This window comes from Athene cunicularia (assembly GCF_003259725.1).
Source record: "Athene cunicularia isolate RWA chromosome Z unlocalized genomic scaffold, athCun1 chrZ_part1, whole genome shotgun sequence".
Lineage (NCBI taxonomy): Eukaryota > Metazoa > Chordata > Aves > Strigiformes > Strigidae > Athene > Athene cunicularia.
The window spans coordinates 24,125,799-24,150,292 of NW_020799142.1; the positions used below are offsets into that span (position 1 = coordinate 24,125,799).

At 40.0% G+C, this 24,494-nt stretch overlaps 1 protein-coding gene across 1 annotated transcript in view; it reads left to right on the forward strand.

Annotated features, from left to right (window-relative positions):
- The window catches only part of ADAMTS12 (ADAM metallopeptidase with thrombospondin type 1 motif 12), a 170,344-nt gene that overhangs the window by 36,903 nt on the left and 108,947 nt on the right, over window positions 1-24,494 (forward strand). The window lies entirely within an intron of this gene.

Here is a 24,494-nt window from a genome sequence, read left to right on the forward strand (position 1 = left end):
AAAAAAAAAAACAAAAAAAAAAAAGAAAAAAAAATTTACTAGGGGTCACTTAGGAAGTTTTGTGTTAACTGATGTGCTCAACATCAAATAAGAATGCTCCAACAGATGCAGTGGTAGAATTAAATTATTGAAGACTGCTTTAGCAATAGGTCTTTTACTCTTTTTCAGCATATGGTTGCAGATATGAACAAATGATGGTCTAATCACGCAACCTTTTTCCTTCTCTCTTTCTAAAGTATAGTAAGTTGCTATAAAAGGGTAGAGCAGCAGAAGTTGACATTAGAATCTGGCTTTGTGCATTGTCCTGTAGCTGCACCACTAGACATAAGCAGGAAAATCAGACGACAGTTATTTGTTTGTATTGAGGAGACTGCTCTGGGAGAGCCAAGTCAAAAATTCAGCTTTTGCCAGGCCCTTAACAACTAGGTATTTATCACCTATGAATTGTATATTGAGATTTGAAAAAAATGTTAGAAAAATTATTGCACAGGGCTTGACAAACCATTGATTGTATGGGGGAAAAACAGAGTTATTGCATAAACTGAAATGGAATGTGCCATTGCTGTTTCTGTTTGTTTTATAACTTGCCTGATGAGACAGATTTTATTCAGAAATAGACCATAACATAGTGCCATGTTCCAAAATGTGGAACTCAATGCCATATTAGGTATAGCTGCAATCAGTTACAATTTTGTTGGAATGATTACACATGGGGACTGGAATTTGGAATATGAACATGGTTATTACCACATAGATGCCATTCTGATGGTTAGCTAGCATTTAATTGTTTTGGCAAACTACACTAATTTTAAGAGTGTTTCTGACACTTTTCCTGGTGTTTTACAGCACTGCTGACTGAGCAAAGCTGACATAATTTGGATTAAAGCTAATGCTATTTTCAGATGAAGGCTCACTATTTTGACTAACAAAGGAACATAGGTAGTATTGTGTAAAGTCTGTTGCTTGTAACTGTCAGTGAAGACCTTGTCTCTATGCCTATGTACAGTTTTACCCATATTGCTGTTTTAATACCACTTAAGGATTCCTAAATAGCCAGCAAAGGTCCCATCTGTCTAATTTGCACCTCTCTTCAGGAGCAACTAGAAATTCAAGGCAAACACAGAAGTATGTGAGGCACTAGGGTAATCCCAGTTTAGCTGCTGCTTTCTAACTCTAGTTTGCAATTACTGGAAATGAGGAGTGGAGCGTTAGCAAAGGGTGAGAGAGAAGGCTCTAAAGGGATAAATAAACAAGCAGTTCTGGCTGCTGCTGGAACTGTCTAGGAAAGGATTCTGCACGACATAGGGACTTGCAAGCACGGCTTCTGAGAAATGGTGCTGAACTCCAAAATACCTTTTTATTGCACTGCAGAAGGAACTACATCAGCCACACAGTATGTAACAGCATTATTGGCATTATGCTTTGGGGGAAGAATGTGTTTGTCTTTTCCACCCACGTGAAATTAAGGATTGGCCCCTTTTTTTAAATGCAATTGTCCTGAGCCCAGTTGAGAACTGTACTCTTTAAACCCTGCTCTGAACACAGGCTACACTTGCTTTGGAAAGCACTGGAAGAGTTCTTTGTGACTGGATTCTTCTTTGTCTGTGTGCATTTTGAAGAAGGACGGGTTTCATGAAGCTATTGTATTCTTCTTGGTATGTAAGATGTGAAAACAAAACAGAACGGGTCTCAGAGCTCTTGTTTCAGGCTTCCTGTAAGAAGAAAATTCTTCACAAGAACAATCAGCCACTGGAACAATTTCCCCAGGGAAGTGGTGGATTCCTGACATTGGACATTTTTAAGATTCCACAAGAAGGCTGCTGGGCCTTCTTGTGTAGACCGTACTTTTGCCAAGAAAAGTTGGACTAGATGATCTGTGAGGTCCCTTCCAACCTGGTGTTCTATGAATCTCAAACAAACACAAAGGTTCGTATGTAGACTCTGACTGTGTTTTCACAAGTCTTTCACATCTGTAACGGCAAGAATCTAGCTTTAAAAAACTGAATGGACTGAAGTGGTAGTGTTTCCTGACTTTAATTTGCTGCGTGAGGTCCTGTCCCTTATGCTTTGAGAACTGATAGAGTATATGTCCAAATCTCATTAAATTCAACAAGGCCAAGTTCACGTGAGTCGAGGCAATCCCAAGTACAAATACAGGCTGGGTGATGAGTGGATTGAGAGCAGCCCTGCGGAGAAGGACTTGGGAATACTGGTGAATGAAAAGTTGGACATGAGCTGGCAGTGTTCACTTGCAGCCCAGAAAGCCAACCGCATCCTGGGCTGCATCAAGAGAAGTGTGGCCGGCAGGTTGAGGGAAGGGACTCTCCCCCTCTGTTCCACTCTCATGAGACCCCACCTGCAGTGCTGTGTCCAGCTCTGGAGCTCTCAGTGTAAGAAAGACACGGACCTGCTCAAGTGAGTCCAGAGGAGGCCACAAAGATGATCAGGGGGCTGGAGCACTTCCCGTATGAGGGCGGGCTGAGAGAGTTGGGGTTGTTCAGCCTGGAGAAGAGAAGGCTCTGGGGAGACCTTATAGCGGCCTTCTAGTACTTAAAGGGGCTACAGGAAAGATGGGGAGGGACTCTTTATCAGGGGGTGTAGGGATAGGACAAGGGGTAATGGTTTTAAACTGACAGATGGTAGATTCAGATTAGATGCAAGGAAGAAATACATTACGGTGAGGGTAGTGAGGCCCTGGCACAGGTTTCCCAGAGAAGCTGTGGCTGCTCCCTCCCTGGCAGTGTTCAAGGCCAGGCTGGACGGGGCTTTGAGCAACCTGGTCTAGGGGAAGGTGTCCCTGCCCATGGCAGGGGGGTTGGAACTAGGTGATCTTTGAGGTCTCTTCCAACCCAAACCATTCTATGGTTCTGTGATTCTTTGATTTTATGATATGTAGCACTCTGTAGCTTTCCCATCACTGTGCAATACAGCAATCCAAGAGAGAATGTATAATAAGCATAATCTATATGAATTAGTAAAAATAATACCGATTAAATCACATTTCAGGGGTAGCATCTTTTAGAGTTTATGGAGTGTCATTTTTACAAACTTCTTTGTTATTTTTTTGTTGTGGCTTAAGCCCTGCTGGGACCGGAGAGCACGTTGCTGTTCCCCTCCCCAACCCGCGGCCGGTCGGGCTGGCAGTGAGGCACAAACCGGGATTAAAATAAGAAGAAATTTAATACAACAGTGTGATAATCTGAACAACAACAACAGCAGCAATGATAACAACAATAAACAGCAATAACAGTGAACAAGATAAACGCTATACAGAGAAATACCGCAACTGGTCACGGAACAAAGCCAACGCGTGGGTCCCACCACCAAAAAGCCAAAGAGAAAGTAAAATCAAAGTTTCCTGCCCCTGGACCTAATGCCAGCATGGTATGAATAACCTGGCTGGAGATCCCTTCCCCCTCTGCTGGGGAAACTTGACCCTATTCTAGTTGAACCAGGACATTTTTATTTCACTATTACTACAATTTGCTAATGATAATGAGCACTGTAATTCAGCTGGATTGGAATGGGATGGAAAAATTGAATTTCTTGCAGGTCTTACACCTTTGTGAAGCATAAAGACAATGGAGCGAGATAGTATTTTCTGTGTAATGGCATTCATAGCAGCAGAAGTTTACACCAGACATATAAGAACTACAGCATGGATCAGCTGACTGTTCCAGTATTTTATTTACTGATACTGCCACTGTAACTTCAATATTATGAAGTGATTATCAAAAATAAATAAATTACAAGAATAAAATCATAAAAGCCTAGATTAAAAAAGAAAAAAGTCTAAAAAGCTGCAGAAAATAGATTTTCTATAGCTGGAGAGAAATTCAGTTACATGAATTAATTATAATATTTGAGCACATGCTTCTCAGTGGAAACATTTCTTATACTTTGCTTCCAGTGCTTTATGGTTTTAAATGTTTTATTAGTTGGACAGGTGAGGACTTACTGCAAATTATCATAATTCACCAATTAAAAATATTCAAGAATCTCCATCCTTTCTTTATGTGGCGATTAGAAATATCTCTCTGCAGTACAAAATATTCTCAGTACTGCTTGTTGGACTGCAGTTTTATGTACACATGCTGAATTTTACATGAGTTAGATGTTGTTATACTCCTTGTGTGAACTTCACTCAGCAACACAGCAGCAGTCATTTTTTTATAACTTGAGTAGTTATTTGTGTTCCCCAGTGTGACAGGGAGAAAACCGTTAAATGGAACAACAGAGTGGTCACATGGTATCCCATATCATTATAAATATGATGTATCTGACCAAGCATGTCTCATGTATAGGTGTCCACTTCTCAGCTTGTTCAGACTTCTACAGGGCCACTGAGGAGGACACCTCTAGGACACCTTCTCAGATACAGTTTAACTAATCCCAAGATTGATGGTTCAGATGAGATGAAACTGCCTGTTCTTAACTGATTATGAAGGAGATCCTGAGGGCACAAGCTTTGAGGTATACATTTACATCTGGTCAGAAGAATGCCATGTCTGAAGTTTGGCTTTGGCTTTGAAGATTACTAAATTTTATGGGTGGAGCTTCTTGGGTCCACTCTGCCCAGCACTGGGAGGGTAATTTGTTTGTTTGTTTCAGCTTGTAAGAATAAGTTTAACATCTGGGATTAATTTTTACCAGCTTTGCCAGTCACACAATGCCAGAGACAAGACACTGGGGGGGGGACAGGGAGGGAATCTAAAGGGATAAAAGCAACAATAGAAAGTCTCCCTAAAAAGTAAATCAATATGTGGCCTGTCCCCTAATATAGGACTAAAGTAAACAGTGGTTTACATGATTAAAGTAACAGTATTAATTGGTAGCTGTTCTGTAAGCAATTAATATGTAGACACAAAATCTGTAGATGCTTTTTGGCTCTACTAAATAGGATTTTCTGAGTTACTTTAGAGATGCTTCGGAAGACTCTGCAGTCATCTTGCTGCAATAATGTGGGCTGATGGCAGCATGACTTTCTTTCCTTTCACAACCAGTAATCTGGTTTCTCTCTGGCTTTTTAAGCTTCTGCTTGTGACTTGTGTTTGAGTTTGGGATCACTGACCCTCTTGAGTCTTGTCAGGAGTCTTCTCGGTCACTGTTCCATTCACCACAGTCCAGTTCCCACTGATGTGAATTTTTGGACTTGACTAGATTTACATTAAACTCCCAGGAAGCATAGTTTAGACAAGAATCAGAGCATAAACAAAATAATTATTGCACAGTAACTTCATGTGCTTGATTGGGATTTGAACTGGTGGTCAGCTGGAACTGGGAAATGTACTTGCTTTTCCTGCTGTAGTGCTACAAATAGTGACTCTTCATGATATTGTTTTTCTGAATTCCCTTCTGTTTCAGGTCATTGATAGAAGTTTGGTAATGCAGCATATAAGCAATTGACTTTAACTCTCTACTGTTATTCATTACTGCATGTATTGCATCAAAATGCAAATCAGCCTGACTTGCATACATCAGAGTAAAAAAGGGCACTTCTGATATTGCATTTTGTATGTTGCCCATTAAGAAACTAATGTTTTTTTTCCTCAGACAGCAGGTACTTCTGATCACAATGGCAACAAATGGTTTCTCAGTGAAGAATAGGGATGGGGCAACATGGCTAGTCAATGCCAGGAGTTTAGAGATCTTTAATTAAGCTGCCCACAGGAAGATTGACCTAGCTGTCATTATCTGTGAGGAAAGCTGCTCCTTTCTAGTTCAAGAAGACAAAAACAGTGCTTTTCTTGAACCTTCATGATTTAGTACTCCACAGAGGTGCTAGTATTCCACAGAGGTGCAAGTGTCTGGGTACTGGTGCATCGAGCAACCATGAAAGGGTTTGAAACTATTCTTTCTCCTGGCTGTTGGCTAAATCCAGTATTTATAAAATAAAAAACAAAACCCAAAACATTTTTAGACAATTTCCTCAAGCTAAATTGTTTTTCTGTCTTGAGTCGTCATTGGATCTCAGTGTGTCAAGAGTCTCTTGAGAAAGTTATGCATGTGAGGCTCAACAGTTTCTCAAAAGATCAGAGAAAAACCTTTGATGTTTACTGTCAGATCCTGCCTGCTTAAATCCCCTGCTTATGTTACTAGTTGTGCCCCTCCATATTCACGGGAGACCACTGGACAGCAATGCTACATGGGACTTGGTTATTCTATCCCACTGACCTTGCTGAAAGACCTCAGCTAAGCTAGTTACAAATACAGAATAAATTAGGCAATGCTAACAACTGAGTGTCAGTTTTGCTTTCTGCTGCCTACCACTGCTCACTCCTGTTTCTTTTACCACCTAATCTTACTCTGAATACCTTGCTCTGTAGTCTTCCCACTAGACATCTCCTTAATCTATGGACCATTTCTGTCCTACTCTGGAGATGCCCGTCTCTTTACACAGACAAAGTTATAAAAGGCAGCACGACTCAGAGTTATTTGTGTGGTGGTTTAAACATGAGATCAGGGCCTCCAATGACATTGTCTACGTGGTAATTCCATTTAATAATCAGTGCTGTGCTGTGACACTCAACCAGAAGATTGCAGCCTGTGGCAAGCAAAAGACCTTCCTATCAAAACATCCTGCTGCTCTGCAGTGCTACACAATGATCTGCACATCATGAGCTTGTCTATTCATCATAGCCTGCAATACCTTCACGGGGTTTGCTTCTGGGAATAAGAACTTGAGGACTCTGTGTTGTAGCCCTTCTGCTCCCCAGTCTGCTGTGTGGGCTTGACCATTCCCATCCCTTCAACTCTCTGAATCTTCAAAGGTGCTTTGATGTCTCCCCATCAGATCTTTGTTGTCATGAGATGACCTGCCTGAACATGTGAGAACACATGGATGCCGACACCCTTTCTTTTGTGAAGGCTTTCATAGCTCTACCACATCAGGCTGTCAGCCCTCAGAATCAGTCCTTTTCCTTCCAAAATACTTTTCCCTTGACTGAAAATTAGCTCAGCAGATGTTTTAAGATTGTTTCTTAGGTGGGAAACTGAGAGGTAGAATTCTGCTACAGTGACCTTCAAAGCTCTAGCTGAGCAGAATCACAAGCTTTATTAATTCCTGCCTATATCTTGTTGGAACACATCACATGATGGTGGTAGCATTGACTTTACCCACACCTTTTTACTTGTTTGATCATGTCCAAATGGACAACTGAGACAGTCAGTGCAGGTGGAAGGGCTGGCAGGAGGGTAATTGCACCATGAGGAATCTAATTTTTGTCAAGAAGCAGTGAAAGCAGGACTCACCTGAACAGTGAAATGAAACTTTGGGGCTTTCTTGCAACAAGATCTTTGAATATCATCAAGTTTTCCATGGGCTCCTCCAAACCTGGTGAAACATATGATTGTTCATTGTTCTTTGATGGCAAATTACATATATAATGTGCTATTTACTGAATGAATGTGTTTTCCAAATTCCATATGTTGGCAGGAGCATGCTGTGGTCTAAGTGGACAGGTCTGAATTTGGATAAAGATCTGATGCAAATTAATCCAAATGCACTTCTCATATGCATTTTGCACTTCTGCTTGCAGATTTCTGCTTCCTTTTGGTCTTCGCTGTTAGGAATCAGTCGTGGCAGCAGGGGACTGTAGTGAAATTCTTATTCTTTCACTCTTTGTAGAAATGCCTGATGTTAATTACCCAGGAAAAGGTTAATTTAATGCATCATAAGGATTATGAAGTTTTTCTGGGAAGATGAAAATACTGTGTTTGAAAAGTAGTAAGTGTTGCAAAATAAACCAACATAAATGAAAAAGTTTACCCTAGAGCTTGTTACAGTTTGAAAGAAGACTGATACATTTCTTTTCTTGAGGGACCAGAAGTGTCCTGGGTCAGTGTGTCTGTAGAAGTACAAACTTTGGTACACAAACTTCAAACAATTGTTCTTACATGCTTCTGATTCCTCTTATTTAGTGTCTGTTTAACAGATTGTGGAGTCTGTCAAGCATTAAAAAAAAAATAAATCACTTAACTGGTGGCTAGTCATAGAGATTCATAGGAAGCATGTTTTTGTGATGAGCAGAGTCTTGGCCACTACACAAAGGGTTTGCCGCATACATCAAGAGATAAAGCAGTGCCCATGACATCTTGCAGGTTTGGCTATAACATGGATATTTTGTGTTGCTGAGTCTCAGAGGGAGGTCTGTGAACACACATACGCATGTGGCAAATGAGTATACATGGTATTGTTTCTCAGATAGTTTTTCAAGCCATATCTCTATAGGGAGTCCAAGCAGTAAAATAATTTTTTCTCTGTTGGGTATTACTCATTTTTATTGTTATTATTATCAAGAGTAATAATTCACATGGCAGTAGTGATGTGTGTCTGAGTCGGGCATTGTGCTATGTTCTGCATAAACATAATCAAAAATTTATTAATTGCTGTTAGACTCTGAGTGTAGAACAAAAGGCAGCATGATGAGTGCAGGCTGGAAAGGGATGTTTTCCCTTGGGAAATGGTATATTTGATATACATTTTGGTGTTCTGCCTTTTCCTTTCAATGAAGAGAATGGAGTTTTCTGTTTGATTCTGAGGTTTTTTTCAGCCTTTCAATTCTGAAACCCAACAGGCAAATCCCAGCAATTCTATGAGTAGTCCTAAAACACGCAGATGGTGTGTGTCACCAGCGAGGCAGTGTTTGCTGCTGGGTATTAGAATCTGCCATTTGTTGGCTGTTAGTCCTACAGATAAATCAGAGTTGAGGGTTACAGTGTATTGTCCAAAAATCCTTGTGGATCCCGTATGTCTGAAGGATCATATTCTCTGAACTTCTTTCTCTGTCTCTCTTGTATACAGGCACACAAGCTTGCAGGAAGCTGGAGTATGGTATTTCTGAAGGATTTATGGCTGTAGAGGAAAACTATTTATCTACAGTTTGAAAAAGGCTAACATATATATATTTTTTGGAAACAAATGTCCTGTTTGGAGGACTGCAAATTTAGTTAAACTGACTTATTTTTGTGTATGCATTGGCAATAGAAGGAGACAAAGGTCACCTGGTTTGTTGCAAGTCAAGGATTCATTAAAAATTCCTGTGCTAAGACTTCTCAGTTCCAGTCTCTAGCTGTAGTGCACAATTGCTCTGACCTTCTTTATAATTGCAGGGATCCAGCTGAGATTTTCATTGTAATTCATGTGTTTCATGTGTGCTTGATTTTACTCTGTGTGTTTGTGTGTGTGTGTGTAACTGCATTATTTGCTTATCTTTCATTTGCTTGCCTTCTGCACTTCACACTGCTGGGTCTGAGAGCTGGACATGATTTCAAATGCTGAAGCTAGAGCTAAGCTTTCATTTCTGCCGCTGTGTTAGTCTTCCTAAATTAGCAAAATTATTGTTTAAGGACATCAGTCAAATCCCAACATCTTCCTGGAGCTTCAGAAAATCATTGCTGTGACTTGAACTATGGAAAAAAAACTTCTGAAAAGACTGTCTGAAAACTGAGGAGACTGAGGATAGAACCAGAGCTTGTTCAGTAACTGTGCACAGCTTTTACCTTTATTCTCAAATGCTTCTCAGTAAAAGTTAATGAGTGGATGTGCCAAATTAATCAAATCACATTGTGTGTGGAAACTAAACATAGGGTTTTGACAGTTTAGGCAGTAACTTCACAGGGAAGTCTAGAGCCTAAGGAGGAGGGTAGCTGAACATTGGATTGCTATTATTGTCTGAACAGCACTGGACAGACCCATTAAACTGTAGCAAGGCACATATGAGTCTCAACATTTTGAAGAAAACTGGGCAGAATCCAGAGATGTGCTGCCAAACGACCACCATTTTTGAGGGGGATCTGCCAGTCTGTGAAAGCAGAGGAGAACATGTAGACTGGAGTAGGAGTAGGTCGTGTAGCTCTTGGAAAACAGCCAGCAGTGCTGGGGAAAAAAGCCTGCTGAAAGTGTTTTTTAACAGCCAGTTCTGCTAAACCACCTCCGTGTTTCCAGCTCAGCTCTGTCAGAACTTGCCTTGAAAGTCTTCCCTTACAAAATGCCTGTTGGGTATTTCTAAGTGCCGCCATGTGTTGATCACTGAGCAGAGAGTAAGATCAAACATATTTTGAAGTAGCAAAAGAAGGGATGGGAACAATGCATGTGGTTTGCATCTAAGCCTGGAGGGGATTATGTTTGCCTTTGGAATCCACACATAGTTTGTTGTGATGTAGGCTGTCAGATCCATTCCTCCTGCAAATAAATTAACGAGGTTGAACCAGTGATGTATTTGGTTCAGTGTTTTCTGGTTTTCATTGTCAGAGGGAAGAAGGAAAAAAGACACAGCACTGACAAAGGAAACTTATCAACTTGAGGAACTCTCGCCTGCATCATTTTGGGGAGGAACAAAAGTAGCTTTTGTTTAGTTAGTGCACAGATGTTTTTCAATGATAGCATTTCCATCAATGATGCTTCAGTGCCTCTGTCATGATAAGGCATCATCCTGTACAAAAGTCCAGGTTTTGAAAATGCCTTTCTCAAAAACCCATAGTCTCATCTCTCAGTCGTAAAGATTTCTTCAGTGACATTCTTGTATTTAGCTGTGCAACTTTGGCTAATAGTGAAAGCAAAATGTACTGCTTATTGTACATACTATTTTTGTAAATTCACCTCTGTGAGGGGTGAATTGTGAATTATTTATGATTCAGTCCTGATGTCCTTCCTAAATTTGTTTCTAATCAGTTCTGACCACACAAAAGCTTATTAGAGCTTTATGGGTCAAATATTATACCTCTCTTTAAAAGAACTCTTAAGTCCACTGGAATTCTATCAGGACTGTATATGATCTAGTCTTTATTGTCTTCTATTTCTTCACATTGTTACCTAGTTTTCAAACTTTCAGTATTCTTAAACTGAGTATGAGCTGAAGATACATAGTATTTTTAGATCTGAGTAGAGTTTTGCTTCACTAAAATATCTTCTACAAAACTACAAGCATGTCTTCAGGAAGGTGTTTCATCTGCAGATAACATCTATCTGATCTGTTCAGAAAGTATTTTCTTCTTATTCTACATATTTTCCTACATATCACTGTATCAGTTTCACATAAAAAGTATTATACATCCTAAAGAAACAAACTGTTGAATTCTTAGAAATGCTGAACATCTGGGGTTTTTTTAAGTTAAAAGGAATTTCTAAATTCCTGAAAAGTACATTATGAGGATGTCAAAACATGACAAAACTTTAACATCCTGTGAGCAAAAGAAGACATGACAGCAGAGTTTTAACAGAAAGAAAATTAGTCTTTTTACTATAGCAAAATACTTTTCCTCACCTGCCTTGTTCCAAAGAATCTTTTACTGTAATTTTTTTTTCAGATAAATAGCCCAATTCTTCTCTACATTGTCTTTCTTAGTGCTGTGGAATACCACATTCAAACGTAAAAGGCTGACTGCTGCTTTTAAGCAAGACAAAATGAAATGCTTTTATTACAAAGAGTGTTGTATTTCCAAAATAGCAAAAGCAATCTCTTTGCAGTCAAACAAAGAATTGTTTTGATGGAAAGTCTAATTCTTCTGTCAGTTTAAAATAAAAACAATAGCTTTTTCAACAGGCAAAACCTAATTTTTTACAGAAATATTCTACAAAAGAAACGTGTATCAAAACATATAAAAATCGAAATCCTAAATTCATCATTTTTAGGCTGAAATCTATCCCTCTGATCTCCATGGGTGAGCTGCACAGCTAAGATGTTTTGGTTTTGCAAGCAGACAAAAGTGCATCCCCAAGAATAGTTTGGAAAAGGGGTGATTTTTAAAGGAAGTTGTTGCTGCTTGCATGAAGAGTTAAGACCTATGGCAGTACAAGTTCAGCCCCAAAGTCCAGCCTGCCCCACAGTCAGTCTGGTATAAGGTGGGCTAGTCTAAAGAGATAGGAAGGAGTGCACATGCCCTGCTGTGGAGTCCCAGAAGGCCATCTTGGGCTGATACAGCTAAAAGAAAATAGAAACCTGGCTCGTGAAAGGCACAATAGGAAAAAGCACCTCGGGCTGCAAAAGCAACCAAGAGGCTAAGCACCCAACCGAGAAAGCCTCTTTTTCTACTGAAAAAGCTGCTACAAAGGTAGCACCTGAGCGGCAGACTGCGATTTCCTTTTTGGTGGAAGGTGTTAATTTGCCAGACCCTTGGCTTTGTTGAGTATGCTGCTGACTTTCAGAAGGAAACAAATGCTCAACAGCAGATTCCTGGGGAGAGTTGTAAGAACAGGGCTGGAAAACAGGGACATCTCCTTGACAGGCTCTCTGTTTCTGAGCTGTAGGTGGTATTTTTCTATTTAACAATGTAGGACTAATCTTCCCTACACAGATTTATCCAGCCCACTTCTGGAACCTCTCTCAACATTTCCGATTTGCAATTTTCTGGGGCAAACGCTTCTTCGGTTTTAGTATTTCTCGAGTGAAAAAAGTATTTTGTTGTCTGGCAGCTTCTTTTAAATCTTCCTACCTCTTGTGCTTGGGCAAACAGGCAGAAACTCTCCAGTTTCTCTGTCCTACTTACTGCTTCCCCGTGTTTTCTCTTTTTCCAGCCTTTTTGGGTGCTCATCATACACAGGGCCTTACTCTGAAAAGTGTTGAACTAGATTTCCCACCAGTATCAGGAGGATCTTAAAGTATTCAGCACTTTAGAGAAGGTAGATGGTATTTCATCAGATTTAGCTCCTAGCAGGGGGGACCTTGGGATAGCAGAGATTTTTATGCTAGTTTTTGTGTAAGTAGTTTACTCAGTTATTGGTTTTGTACCAAATTTTATTTGGTTCTTGTTGAGTATGCATCCTGCCAAGCTTTGAGCTGAAACTTGACTGTGAGTAGATTGAGAAGTATTTGTTTGTCTTGCAGGCTTTTTTTCTTATTGGGGCTTTTTTTTTTCCCCCCCAACTTGAATTTCAAAGTATAGGTCATCTCTCTGTACTTCTGTAAGAGTTATTAATTTTCTGCCTGCAAGCTAGTGTCTCAAACATGCAGGTAATTTTTATATCAGTGTGTGCACTGTACCTCACATATCAACAGAAATGGGTTTCATTCAGAATTCAAGCTTCAAGGGGGGATTTAAATTGAGTTCAGAGCTAACTTAAGTGCTTTATGCTTTTAAACTGACCTGAACCCAATACTGAATCTGATTAGCCTTTAGCTGTGGTATGCATGGGAGCTGCGACTTGTACTATATTTGTAAAAACTTTTATAGTGGTGTGCCAGATGCAGTCATAAAATCACTTCCTTCTTCTTTCTCAGGCAGGCAGAAATAACAGGGAAAGTCAACTGAGTGACATGTGATTTGCCTCAGGCCAGCAGAAGTTTAGCGCTTCTGGTTGTGATTGCCAGTTATCATGGTGCTGGTTCTCAGGCTGCCAGGTGCTAAGCATCAGCTGTGTACTAGAGACTGCACTTTGTCCTCCAAGTTCTGGGACTTGCTTTGCACCTTGTTCTTAGGGTTTCATCTCATTTCTTCTCCCCTCTCCTTCCACATTCCATTTCTTACTCTCAATCCTTTTCAAATATAGCCACTGATGGTGCTGCAAAATACACTTTTTGGTGTGGTGTGTCACTCACCTGACACCAATATCTTAATGTGCCACAGGTCCTCTCAACCAGGTACTGAATTTTACTGTTTTGTAACATAGCTGGTTTTGATAATATCCCTCCCCCCTTCATTCCTCCCCAGTGATAGTGGAGCAAGCTGCAGCCTGAACATGGCTCACAGCCTGTTGCAGGGCTGTGCAGAGCAAAGGAAGCAGCTGTTTTCTCTTACCACCCATGGAAACAAGGGCAGTGTGTTTCAAGCTGCAGTTGTGCAGAAGCCTTGATTCCTTCTGTAGGCACAGAGCTGAAACTCTGTGTCACAGTGCTGCTCTGAGGTTATCTTTCAGTGTGGGGAAGTCACCTTTTAGAAAGACATTGGAAGCATAAATTGTAAGTGAAGAAGAGACTGTCTCTCTGTTTCTACAGGCTGCCGTTTATGTCACCTTGATGTGACACTTTCATGACAAGTGGTGGCATGACCCTTCCTAGGCATGCTGAAATTCACTTATAAGATCCAGCTGTGTTGTGCAGCCAGAGGCTTCATGAGTTTGGAGAAAAGAGAGGCAGAAGCCTTCTTCCCCAACACATCTATGAACACCACTGCAGACCTAAAGTATGCTGTCTGCTCTTGACATTTTTGCTTGCTTTTGGGTTGGGCAGAATGAAGTTAGGAGAAGAGTGTCAGCAGATGGGCCAATGTAATCCAGTCTAATGCTGTTTTTCACCACAGACTTCTGTTTCTTCAAGCAAAATAATTTCTGTGGAGTGGAAGAAGTTGGGCTGTGACCTTCCCTTGCTTTGGTCTTAAGGAGTGTAAAGCTCCTAACAGTCTTGTCCACTGGGAAATGGGATAATTGTGATTTCTTCCATCTATCTGCACACATATCTGCTTTTCTGGCTGTTGACTAGGATTCCTGTGAGTCACAGTAATACAAACAATACTTGTCAATAGGAACAATGCCACTTTTCATTCGATCAAATATTTGCATTTAGTTATTCTCTATTGATCTCTGCAGTATTAACATTGTCATGCTCACTAGCTTGAAATTAGTTTCAGAATGTAAGTGAGCAGGAAGCCAAAACAGCCATGCTGCTTTTGGTCTCCAGGCTTAGAGATCACGTCTGCTCTCTGGACCCTCTTGCTTGTGTTTTTATTGTTAATAGAAAGTATGGTTTAGGCACAGAACCTCTTGCCAATCTGGTGTTTAAATCTTTACCCTTCAGTGTTACATAGGCTTTAAATCATCAAACTTGATCTGCTTTGCAAATTGTTAAGAGTTTACTGTCTTCCAAATCAAAGCTTCAGAACTTCTCATCCTCCTCTGAAAAGTCTCAGAGGGGATTTCAAATGATGGGTAGTACAAACCATTTTTATAGTGTTTGTTTTCATTTTCACGAGAGGCTGTTCTGATACTAATGAGATGAAAAAAAAAGCCCTATTTGTACAATGTAAGCCCCCTGGATACAGTGCTTTCTGAACAATTTTAATTAGAAAGATATGAACTAAGCGTTCCAAGAGTATTTTCAAGGAATAAAACAGCTGTTGCTCTTTCCTACTCTTCCAAATTAAAGGTCATTTTTGGAGGAACTGGGCAAACTTTCTGTTTTGTCTCAGAACAGTGACACTTGCCAAGTTGTCTTTGGATCCCAAATTAAGTGAAACTTGTGAAAACTCACCCTCTTATACTTGTAGTCAAAGTAAGCCTCTTGCACCTGGAGAAACAGCTTGCTTTTTTTTTTTTTTTTTTTTAAGGCAAATATTACCATTAAAACTTCCATCACAGAAATGGGGGAGATGGGGCGGGGAGAAAGCATGGCTGAGAGGAAGAGTCAAAGACTCGGAAAAATACTGTGTTATTGTTCACCAAAGAGTGTCCTTCAGGCTGGATAGCAAAGCTTATGGATTTTTAATTTAGATTTAACTTGCTATTACATTAAAACCTAAGGTACAGCTTGAGGCTATATTGATTACTTTTTCATACTCCTTGCTTGGTGGGTTGCTCCATGTGACCTAGCAGATTTTTGCTGGAGGAAAAACTTCTAGGTGTGCTTTATCCTCAGGAGTGATGTAACTTGCCATGTGGATGGGCTGCCGGCACAGACTAGCCACTGGCCACTCAGCCTGTTGTGGTGGGGTGTCACCTCACTAGCTTTGGGCAGACTAGGCAGCTCAAAGGACTGCAACATTGCCTTCTGCAAAGACACAATGAACTTGTCGGCAATTGAGCTACAAAGGAAATGTTGATAAAAAGTGCCACATATTTCCAGAGTGCCCTGGGCTTCAGAGGGTCCTTGGTAGTCCATCTCTCAGCTGCAGTGTGGAAATTGCACTGGTAAATAGAATAAGAGTTCAAACTGTGTTTGAGTTAATGAATTAAAAGTCAACTGTGCCATGCAATCTCCCTGCTGGATGCTTGTTCCAACTTAATATAACCAGAACTGGGGGTTGTGTAAAATTTATTAAATGTCATGTTTGCTGCATTTTAAGACTATGAAAATGGCTAGTTACTAAATCTCCTCTAATGGACAATAAATGTTTAACCTCTTGGAATTTAATGGCGTGAGGAAATCAAAGGGGACATATTTCAAAAAGTAGAAAATAAGAATGTGGAAGGAAGCTAAAATACTTGCTGGGTATTGGGCAACATGAAGTGACTGCTGCTGGGCACTGTGACACGGTTAGAGATATAGAAGCTATGGGAACACAGCTTCATGTTCCTCATAAACTACTGGAGATCTCAGAGCAGAAGCCCGTAGAGAGACTAGCAGGACTCTAAGCAGCTTCACAAGGCACACAGTTACCATCTTTCATTTGTGAATCTTCTATCATAAGAAGTAAGATGGGATATTTCTACCATGCAAAAATAGCCAAGAGGTCACCCACAAGTGAATGTATGAATAATGTAGCTGGACTGTTTCTTCTAAGGATAATCAGGTAAATAATTGGAAGAAGTAATAAATGGTTTTAGGATGAGCAGTAAAGATTGATAGTGGAGGATGCCATGACCTGAAGGATGAGCAAAATTGTCTTAAAATTACATGTTCCAAGTTATATTTTTTTCATGTGAGCATGCTCAAATCCTCACAGAAGATTGAGTTCATAGATGATTTCCTTGAGTATAAGTGAATGTAGCCAGGGTACTTCAGATTCTGTAAGAGATGCAAAGCTCACAGTGAGGTGGGGATCCACAGAAATTATTCCTGGCTATCAGTATTGCTTAATGAATTGTTTCTGGGACATGGCAGAGGAGCAAATTAACACAGGATTTGCAATGTTTGCTTCTCTCACCCATTTTTGTAAAGGGTGGATTTTTATGCCCTAGCTTCTTAAAACGTATACTAGGTAACCTGAATCGAAGTCCTTATCTTCACTAAACTGTGGAAAAAGGAATGAGTCTGTCCTTCTCAAGTGCAAGGAGAAGAAGAAATTAAGTTGAGAGTGGTCACCAGCAAGCTGATGCCATTACCGAGAGTAATGTTTCTCTGCCAAGTCTCTCAGCGGAGTGATCATGTATTATGAGTGGTTGTATGGTAGCTGATTGACATGACCATGGAAACTTGATTTTTCTCCTTCGCTGAGGCTATGTCTTCAGCCAGGAAGACTCTTATTCAGCAGTATTCAGTACTGAAGTCTGACTGTTAAGAACCTGAGAACAGGAGCATATCAGACACTTCTTTCTCCTCTAATACCTAATTTCTGCCACAGAAGTCCACTTTGATGTAAATTTGGGTTTGCATTGGTATTTTTTTTCCTCTTTCCTTCTGTCTGATTGAACTTTTTGAGCCCAGAGTGTGCAGACCTAACTGCACATTTCTGACACTTCTCAGAATTTTTCTGGCAGCTTCTAGAATAATCAAGGTAGCAAGCATGACAAAAGAGTATATGATCTTGTGATGTGATTTCACTTACCTTGACATCTTAACAATAATTTTGGACCAAAACTGTGTTGAAACTATAAGGCTGTGTTGCAGTGTCATAGCACCTTTTTCACTAAATGCTGCTGAAAGTATAGAACTCTATGAAAAAAGCTAGAAAGTTGTCCTTTTCTGTGGCTGATGTTCATAAGAGTCTCCTGTGAAATTTCTCAGTACCTAACAAATATTCAGCCTTCTCCTTTCTGCCTGAGCAATGGCATGGCAGGTCCGTTTTTTGTAGCTCTAGCTGAGGAGTGAGGTGAAAATTTTACCTGGACCCTCATGTCATGGGTTTTGTGTTCACAGTGATAGGAACAGATGACAACTCAAAGAGAAAGATTCTTGGGGAAAAAAATAACACATGGAAAGCAATTAAGTCATAAGCTGAAAAAGGAAAATAAACTCAGCATGTGTAATATTTACAGATGATTTACTTCACCAGTTTGGTTTTGATTATATGTGGCTGAAGTTCTCTGGTAATGCATGTTCCTGTGGCACATTTTTTTCTTTAATTAGAAAATTCTTTTATTCAAACTGAATTTGTGTTACCATGCATTACACTTGTAATGAGCAGCTGAAGCAAAGTACTTAAAGGTAAAAACAACATCTTCACATTCTTGTTTCATGTCACTTCAAAAAACTTGCTGTGTTTTCAGAGTCCATTGCTGCCCTATTGATAGAAATATTGCCATCTGCTTTCAGTGAGTTACACATTGTTCTTGCTGCAGATGTTATTTTCTGGCGTTATTCTCAAAATACTAAGTTCTATAACTTTAGACTGCGAACTGTTGGTTTCTTCCCCTCCCTTTTCGCCTGACATACACCCATTCCAGCCTCTCCTGTCTGGGATAACATTGCAATTGCAACATCTTAGCCAAGGCTAAGGCTGCTCTTTTCCCCTCCCACAGGACTCAGCTTCAGCTTCCCATGTGGAATTGATTGAAAAAATTCTCCCAGAAATTATATTTTGACATAACCCCTGAACTTTTGACCGCAAGAAATATGTTAAAAATGTCTGCTTTCCACTGGAAAATGCCGATTTATACTGAAAATCAAAAAAGTTGGTTGAAAATGAGTCAAAGTGTCCTAGGATCACAATGTCCTCCTGACAAGCGTCATGCGGTGTGGGAGATGCGACATGTACAGGGAGCTGTTTGTGTCAAAATAATGAGGCACTTGAACAAAAAATCCCATTAAGTAATGTAGCAACACTTCCAAATACAGCCTGGGAAACACTTTTGGCCAGAATATGTCAAAATTTGGGGGTATAGGGGGCAATTTGAAGAAGGAGAGAACAACAGTTTAGAAAAAAACTCTTTGGGTAGATTTTTAGATTTTTCCCCTATAGGCACTGAGGGAAACAAACAAACAAACACCCACCTCCACTTCCACACACCACATACATATGGTACCACTCTCCCCTATTTTCTGGCCATTTCTATTACTATTTTACATAGTAGCTTTTCATAAAGTTCAAATGAGGGAAACTTGGCTGCAGTCATTTTCTCTCTGGTGAAAACTAAACTTTGTAATGACCATAAATAAGGCTGGCTTATTTCCGATGAGGCTTTCTTAACGGTGCTCCTTTGTGTAATCTGAGGCCGTGTAAATGCACTCAAAAGCAGATGATGCTACAGACTGCTAAAAAAAAATCATGTTTTGTAGATATACATAGCTTGAAATCTCATGGACTTTAAATGAAAAATTCTGCTATTTATTTGTAAGTTAGGAACGAACAGATATAAAGAGCGAAACTAAAGAAATACTTAATAATCAATCAGAATTTTGCTGGTTCTGAGCGCTTTGAAGTAAGTTTAATGTGAAGATTGGTGGTGTTTTCTTCCAGTTGTCCTCAACATTTTGTTTCTTGGTGTATAGCCTGTGCAGGGAGGAAGAGTAAGTTCAAAGTGTGAGTTCACTAAGTGCTGAAAATCTCTGGAAGCTGTTGGAAAGCACATACATGTGCTGGAGGTGGAATTTAACAGTCATTTCATCCCAAGCAGCACTGGTGGGCACACTGCATTTACCACTCTTGATTTCCTTAATTGACTTTATCCATACATTTTTACAGGTATCTCTATAACACATTTCGCCCTAAGACAGAGCTGGAAGTTGAATTAATAAAAAATGTCCCCCAGGTGATTAGTATTTGAAGTATGAAATATATTTCTTTTTGTACAGCAATAGACTATTTCTGAGAGAACCACATTTCTCAGGGTTAAAGCCATTATTTTATTCACTGGTGCTAATGTATAGGGTCTTTATACTTCGAACTGATAGATCATGTAATTGATGGCTTTATTTAATTTGTAACTTCAAGTATGATTTGTGTATGCTCTTCTTTATTATGACAGTAATGAAAATCATGGTTTCTTCCTGACAGCCAGTCAGTCAAAAATAAAGCAGTTTCAGGATAAACAAAGCAAGGACAAATGATTTTAATTTATAAGATATACAAATGTGTAATTTATGTTCCAGTTAGTTCTGGGAATAGCCATGAGAAGAACTTTTGTCTGGGGGTGTGTGTCAGCGCCTCTTCTTGTTGTAGTGCAAAAGTATAACTGGCAGATGTCTTTAGACATTCAGAAGATTACATGGCAGCAGAATTAGGGGAAAGTTTTGAGACGGGTCCCAGAACTAGTCTTTGACATGAGCTAAACATTGTATTGTCTTCTCTCTGGTACACTTAGGCACACAGTGAAGCCATTTTCAGATAATAAAAGTGGAGCATGTAATGATTAACAGATTTTTAGATGATATGGAGTAATGCACATTTTTTTGTATCACTCTTCAGTTACTTTTGCAGCCATGGGCATAATACGTCTGTGCAGAAAGGTCTACAGTTCCTGAGCCTCCCTAAATTTTTCTTGATTTATGATACTTGATATAACATAGGACATGAAACATTCCTGTAGCACATTTACAGAGCTGTATTTAAGACACAGGTCTCAAGAATGCTTATCTCCTATTGGACTGATGGCTGGGAGTAGAGAATCTATTCAAATTATTTTACTTTTCCTGTTTTCATCTTCTCTTCCAGCTTACCTTCTCCACATGCTGTAGCACCATGAGAACTACACTTGCAAGATAAATTAGGGCAATACATGCACTGATTTTGGGCTAGCAACATGGAAAGAGAATACCCATTTGTTGAAACTGCCAGGGAAGGGGAGTACTCAGGGATGTTTGGTAATACACTGACTAACACATTCAGAGGGAGACCATCTGGCCTGGTTACAGTGTCCTGTCTCTGTACTGTAACAGGAAACAAATACATTGAGGCAGCTCTCTTTACTGGGGAGAGTGTAGATAGCACTAAAATACCTTGTAGGATGTAATGGTGTTTCTCTTCTTTTGTATTGAAGTGATTATGGTTTTCTCTATATTTCACACTTCTTCAGAAACTCACAGAGCACAAAGTTCAAGTGAAAGATTGCTTATAAATATTTTACTTTATTGGGGAATTTGTTACAGACAGAACAGGCAGTGTTTTTTAAAGAAATTCTCTCACTGCTAGAATTTAAGATCCATGAGAACTTTCAGAGCAGATTTTTTCTTTTGTTACAATTTGCAATCTGTCACCTTATCTAGAAGTCTAGTACTTGGAAAACTTTATGTTCTGCTGGATCTTTTGCATAAGAACAGTAACAGAGAGTCACCCCAACCTTTCTTTGCAGATTTTTTAGATACTGTGAGTAGAGCTGGGCTTTAGTCTGCAGACTGACAGAAGACAGGTGAAAATTTTGCACAACAGCGATGATTTATAACTTAGTTTTTTGACGAGGGTTCCCAGGTGCTGAATGTACATTCAGTTTCATGACAAACATCAAGTTTGTTCCATAAATTAAATCAAGATGCATGATTATGTTACAATGAGTTTAGAAGCAATACAGGCTCAGTGTATCATTTCTCCTCTTTCCTCCCTCTTCAGACTGCACTGTGGATGGGCTCATGGCCATAATTTGATGGCAGGAACAAGTAGGTGGGAATGGGAAAGAGGCAAGGATACCTTGTTCCTAAATGCTTTGTTGGATCAAACTAAGAGCTTGATGCAGAACAGTGGTCTACTGACTTGTAGCCTTGAATTAATGATATTATACTTTTCAACCCTGCAAGAAGCAGCAGGAGTGAAGGAAGCATATTCCTGTCCCTAGAACCACGTTTTAGGCTGAAATTAAAAGGGGTTTTTATTGGTCACTGCGAGGTCAGATCTAAAACCACAGAAACTGCAACAAGCCATGTCTGTGGTTCAGAAATGCATGGTCAGTGGGCTGACAGGTACAGTTGCACTCTCTTTGGTGACAAAGCTGGTTTATGTATTTCCATGCCATCCCATCAGTTGTTTGTGGGGATGCACCATTTCATGAATGCTGAAATGGCTGTGTGGGTGTGCCCAGTGGTATTGCCACACCAACTATGAAGAGTTGTGCCATAACCTGAAATATACCTAGAGTTCTTCCTGTTTTATTCTGAGCTGGCAGTAGTTCTATCTACCTCCAGCTTAGTTTTGCTACTCTACGGACTAAGTTGCTTTTCAGTAATTGGAGATTTTCTGATAGTCTCAAGGTGTCAGGAGCTGTTGTGGCAAGTCAAACTGTGAGTTGCTGCAAAGTTTGGATGTCTCCTTGGTAAAATCAGTCGTCAGCCTTGTTTGTTCATGCACCAGTGACTTCAGTCTGGATGTCCAGTGTGGGAGCAGCCTTTATGTTCCCAAGATTCAGCAGTCTTGTAGCCAACAGATATGAAAGTTCTGGCTGTTACCAACCTCTTTTAAAGAACAAATATTAATGCTGTTATGTAGAAGTTAAACACTTCTGAGGCTGCTTTCTTCAGGGAAGATCTGACACATAGACATGACCACTTCCAGAAATTAAGGGATGTTAAAAATTTCCACTTTTTCTTCATGAAGTGCAGGAGGCTTCTCTTGGACCTTGCCTCATGTAACAAAGAGGAGACAAACAAGAAGGCCGTAATTACAACACAGAGGAGGACAGTGTTGCTAACTGTGTTTCTGTCCATACTCAGTTATCTACCAATGTAAAGAATGAAGCACATGCAGTAGACGTGGGTCAAGTAGTCCTGGAAAGCACTATTCCTGCAAGTCCAGGAAAACATATTCCTGGAAATCACTACAATGACATTGACAAGAACTGTACACAAGCCAGTGCAGACAAGCAGTTGCTGCAGGGGGCAGGAGGGACAACTCCTAGTTTCATCCCAGATCTTGAGGAAGAGGGGCAGGATTTCTATCGCAGGTGGGTGGGATGGTACAGTCATATCGCTGAACTTAACAAATGCTATCTGCAGAATGCCAGCTGGTTGGAGGTGTCGTGGCTGTATTGGAACAGTGGTGGCTTGGGATAGAGTTGTTACAGCAAAAATGTGTAAGACTGTGCAAATAGATATTTCATATGGAAAAATGTTAATGTTAAGAAAACAATAAAGCAAAAATCAGTGGGAATGTCTGAAGCTGAGATCTGTAGTAGCCAGTGTTTGCTGGCTCACTGAACAATCTCTACTGCCATGTCTGTGTATGTGTGCAATATGAAATATGATAAATTTCTGTTTTTTTCCGTGCTGCAAACAGCTTGGATGGGGAGCTGAATTTTAACATGCAAACATTGCAGGGGGAGCTTGATAAATGTGGTTGCTACTTATATACTTTGTTTTTATATGACCGCCTGACCTTTCTTCTTACAGAGGCAACTTTGACACAACAGCCTGCCCTATAAAATCAGGGTCTGCAGTGAAGATGGTTAGTTCTTCCTGGTTCCCATGGGGTTAAAAAGCACAACAGGAAAAGAAATTCAAATAACACAGATTTTCAGAACATCCAGGAAAGATCAAATCATGTGTAATGAAAAGGAATGGTCAAAGATTTGTGACAGTGCTTTGATTCCTTGAGCAGGATGAGGAAAGCCACATCTACTGATTTCTTGGTCTATCATCTGTGTAGGCATTTCTGCTCTATAGATTCAGGCTTACTTGACATCTTTATCCAATCTAAACGTGGCATTTATTGCTTTTATGGTGTGTCTCAGCTTGTATATCAAAAGTAGTCTTGATTCACAATTTAAAAAGAAACCTAAAGTATTTTTAGATTTCATGTTTAAGAATCCAAAGTCTTGATTTTAGTTTTCTTAAAAATAAAACTAAACATGCAAGCAGTAATTGTAATCATTGCAAGCAGTAAATGTAAAAAATATGAGCAAATATGTGACTATGAGTCCTGAACCTGTGAAATTTTATGGGTGTAGCCAAGGCTTCAAACCAAGGCCAACCTCTGGCTTTTAAACTTTGACTTGCACTGGAAAACTAGAAAGAAAGAATTTCTTCTCTTAAGGACTGCTGGGCAAACTCTGTGAAATGAAATTCACAGCTATTTATTTGTACGAGTTTGTTGTGTGACGTATTGGGTCTGTGGCAATCAGAGTGGAGACAGAAGGTATCTATCTGGTAGAGGGGACTTTGAAGCACATTGTGTGGCGATCTCACTGATTGGTCTCATAGTATGTAAAGCCTACTTTTGTTTATTTTTTAAGAATGCTTTTCCGCCATTCACTTGATTTGCCTCTTGTCCTTACACTCATACTGGCTTTCCCAACTCCCCAGGGAAACTGTAAGACCTTGGAGTGTTTCACAGGGTTTTTTCAATTTGTCTGTCCTTGGAAGTTTGAGTGCAGCAGCTGCAGGAACGCAGTGTTGCTGCATTTTTTTTCCTGCTCCAGAGCAAGTTAAGAAGGCTACACTGACCACAGCAGGAAAGTGAAGAGGAAACAAAGCCTAAGAGTGGGATACCTCAATCTCCTGTCACATACCCAGTGTGGGCTGGGATGTCAGTAGATCCTTTGCTTTCAATATAGTACTGCTCTGGACACGTTTAAGAGGAGGGGCTACACAATGGTTTTGCAATGTTAGCAATCCCTGCAAAAATGCTGGTTGCATGTGTCTCTTAGATCATGGCAGAGGGAGGTGTAAACTAATCCTGTGTAGTCCCGATGGATATCAAAGGCCCAGTAGCACAGTCAAAGCTGGGAGATTGATACAGAAGTTACAGCATGAGAAATGTTACAG